Source organism: Rattus rattus, chromosome 3 (genome assembly GCF_011064425.1).
Source record: "Rattus rattus isolate New Zealand chromosome 3, Rrattus_CSIRO_v1, whole genome shotgun sequence".
Lineage (NCBI taxonomy): Eukaryota > Metazoa > Chordata > Mammalia > Rodentia > Muridae > Rattus > Rattus rattus.
Genome location: NC_046156.1, coordinates 58,969,942 through 58,974,151, shown reverse-complemented (window position 1 = coordinate 58,974,151; position 4,210 = coordinate 58,969,942).

The following is a 4,210-nucleotide window of genomic DNA, read 5'->3' as shown; positions in this document are numbered from 1 at the left end:
CCAGTAGTCTCCTTTTGATTGGTCAGAAATGCTTAAACTCTGCTGACTCCGCCTCCCCGGGCAGAGCCTCCCCACATTTTTTTTTTTTTTTTTTTTCCTAAATCCTACCCGGACGAATTTCTCCAGCAGTGAAGCCCTTACCTGTACCTGGTGAGCTTTAACACGCACAATTTGCGCTGACTGGCTGATTCATATCTGAAATAAACATAGAAATATGCTGTCTCCGCGAGGGAACTAAATCTCATAGTAACTTCTTTCCACTTTAGGGCTCATTCATTGGCTGGGTATTTATAGCTCCTAGTTGAACATATTTAGAATGGGCAAAGCCACGGGTTCGATTCCCAACAACACACACACACACACACACACACACACACACACACACACTAGAGTTGGTTCTTGCCTTCCAGCAATTCCAGTGGAGACCAGAGAGAGACAGGACTGAGAAAGGCAAGAACTGCTCATTTCTTGCCCCAAGAAAGACTTCAAGGTTAAGTCTAGATACAGTATAGGCCATGGATAATGCTAGAAGACCATTTGAACCTAGGAGTTCCAGGTCAGCCCCAGTTGGGAATGGGGGAAGTGGGGGGTTGGGGGGGAGTCTCATTGTTTATAAACAAAGTACAAGGGTGGGTAGTGGTTTTATTCTTTAGAAGTTAGATGATTAATTTTTTTAAAGAAAGGATTAAAACTGTTGGGAAAGTTGAGCCTTGATTATTCTATATTATAACCTCCCTTACTACTGTACCTGACAATCTTCATATCAAATGCAAGCACAAGTATGTTGTGAAGAACTATGGACTGACAATTTCTCAGCCTGTGCTATAACCTCCATCCACAAAGCAGGAACCCTGGCCTTCTTGGAAGAACTGGGGAGGTGGTTCTGCCCTTTCCTCTAGACTTTCAATCTTTTCCCTTCTCTGGCCCCAGCCCCTTGGGAACAGAGACACTTCAGCCGCTACAGCCGGCTGCCCATGGCTCTCGGGGATAAGAGTAGCAGGGTTAATGGGGACCGGAGGAGGTAGGAGAGCTGCGGACCTAATTTTCTATTCAGAGCCCAGCTGTGAGCTCCAAACCTGCACGGTGAGAAGTGACGCAGACTTGGCGGGTAGATTATAAACTGTCCAGCCGCATTTGATGTCCAGCTTCTCCAACGAGAAAGAAACCGACTCTAAAACTACCTCTCCACGTTTTTGCTTTTTTCAATGCAATGTGAACCTGACAGCATGGAAATGTCTGCTGTGGGGATGAGATAAGACACCGTGGGGATTAGCGTGCCCTGCACCCCTTCACTCTAAGCCAGTCAGCTGAGACACTCTGGAGAACGCTGGAGTTGAAACTTTAATGCAGGAAAATCTCATGCCAAACCTGCATGGTGACACCTGTCTGTGATCTCAGCACTTGGGACGTAGACACAGGGAGATCAGGGCCGAATCAAAACCGATTGATTCCAGGCTAGCCTAGGCTACCAGAGAGCTTGTCTTGAAACAGTATAACAAGAGATACTTCCTGTTGTCTGTGCCCTTGGGCTGGGGTTGGCAGCCCTGTGGAGACTTCTGGCCTGTTAGGAAAGGCTTCGCTGATGTGACTAGGACCTTACAACCTGGCCCCAGGTCGAAGAGAGGAGCCCCCCACAGTGCATCCCCCAGCTTGGCCCAGGGTTACAGTGACCCCAGCCTCCTTCACCGAGTGGACATTTCTGGGTTCCTGTGCATTGGCTACAGCATCAGTGTTCATGAATACCCCCTACCTATTCTCATTGAGAACTCAATCATGTAAGATCTAGTGTGGCCACATTCCAGGATCATGCTTCCCTCCCTCCCTCCCTCCCTCCTTTCTTTCTTTCCTTCTTTCTTTTTCTTTCTTTCTTTCCTTCCTTCCTTCCTTCCTTCTTTCTTTCTTTCTTTCTTTCTTTTTTATTAAAGACATGGTTTCTCTACACAGTTTTGACTGTACTGGAACTGGCTCTGTAGACCAGGCTGGCCTCGAACTCCCTAGTAGTAGGATTAAAGGCGTAGTCACAACACCCAGCTCCTCACATGTATTCAAAGCTTCCCAATTGGCCTTGTGAGAAAAAGTTGAAAGGGGAAACCGGGGTTAATCTAACAAATTGGTGGGATGGGAACATACATATCTCCTGACCTTAGGAGTGTTACCAGGATACTTCACTGGTTGAACTGAGTCTTACTTCTTATTCTGTGGAAGACGTAGGCTATAAAGTCTGGATGGTACAGTAACCTTACAATCTGATGCACTGGCTGTGTAGGGGTTTTGCTGTAACTTGGGGTGGAACTCATGTCCAGGGCCATCCTAGTTTGCCCTTTTCCGTGGGATTCGTTTATATGAAGAACCTGTTATGCTGCCCATATTTATGAATGCTCTGGGTGGAATCAAGGACTTCTTTTAGCTTTTACACTGAAGATATCTTTAAATAAGTTTTGCAGTTCCAAGGGAGAGGATGCTTCTTAAAGTTTATATGCTGGGTGAAAACAAAAATTAGTTAAAAATAATAATCTGTGGGGAGGATAAGTATAGTGGAATCTCTAAAGGCAAGAGATGGTAGGAAGGACAGGAGGGCGTGTCGCCTTTATGTTCAGGGAAGGTTTTCCTGAGAAGATGGTATTTGGGCTGAGACTGATAAGAAGTTAGTTATACAAAGGACGAAGGGGTGTGGGGATATAGCTCAGTGAGTGTCAGCAGTGGGGAAATGAAGCCCAACCCTGTCACCAGCAGCCTGAGGAGTTCACTTCCTTCCTACTTAGGAACCTCCACTTACGGCAGGGGTTCTCCACCTTCCTAAGGCCACAACCCGTATGTCCCTCATGTTGTGGTGGCCCCCAACCATAAAATTATGCCATTGCTACTACCTAGCTTTAGTATGGCTACTGCTGTGAATTGTAATGCAAATATCTGATGTGCAACCCCAAGGTTAAGAACCACTGACTTAAGGAAATTTAACCCTTGACTATGCTGCAGACGGGAACTTAGGGAAGTGTTAAAGAGAGGCAAAGTTTTATTAAGATAAGGGAGAGTGCATTATAGTCCATTATAGTAAATGTCAATGTATATCCGAGATGGGGGTGTAGGCTTCTCAAAACAATAGCATTTAGGTGTCTTTACAATGGCCATGCATGTACAATCCTGGGCCTTTCTAAGTTAAAATTCTCAAGGGTTGCAATTTACCCCAAGGTGTTAGGGAAAGGTAAGCTAGGGCTGTGGTGGTGGCTCAGGGGTAAGAGTGTGCCTGCGTGGGGGCAGTCTGCATGAGAATGCCTCCTGGGCTGCCTAGTTTTATTTATGACATAAGCTATTGTCATCTGAGAGGAAGGCGCCTCAACTGACAAAATGCCTTCCTTAGATCAGGCTTGATGGTGGAGGACCCAGCCCATTGTGGGTGGTGACACCCTGGTCTGGTAGTCCTGGGTTCTATAAGAAAGCGGGCTGAGAAAGTGATGAAGAAAAGGCCAGCGTCCTTTCGTGGCCTCTGCATCAGCTCAGATTGTGATGGCGAACCGGTTCTTCTCTCTTGAAGTAAAAAAGTATTTATTTTTTTTTATTTTACAGGAGCCCATTGAGACTTGTGTGTGTGTGTGTGTGTGTGTGTGTGTGAGAGAGAGAGAGAGAGAGAGAGAGAGAGAGAGAGAGAGAGAGAGAGAGAGAGAGAGTGTTATTTTGGAGTTTTACAGGTGTTGGATTTTAGAAGAGACTAGATATTTTTAAAGAGATAACTTTTAAAGTATTTGAATTTGTAAGGCCATAGGTCAAGTTTATAAAATGTTTTATACTGTGGTGTTTTTATTAATGTGTGATCTTGGTGGATGAACAAAAAGGAAACGGTTTTGGCTTAGCAGTGATGTGTGTTTGTCAAGTTGAAGAAGGGTCAGTTGTGTGCCGGACAGTTTTCTGTCAACTTGACTCAAGCTAACGCCATCTGAGAGGCGGGAGCTTCAGCTGAGAAAATGCCTCCGTAAGGTCGGGCTGTAGGCAAGCCGTAGAGCATTTTCTTAATTAGTAACGAATGGGGGAGGGCCCAGCCCATTGTGGGTGGTGCCATCCCTACACTGGCAGTCCTGGGGTCTATAAGAAAGCAGGCTTTGCAAGCCAGGAGGAGCAAGCCAGTAAGCAGCACCCTTGATGGGCTCTGCATCAGCTCCTGCCTCCAGGTTCTGCTCTGTTTGAGTTCCTGTCCTGGCCTCCTTCGGTATGGACT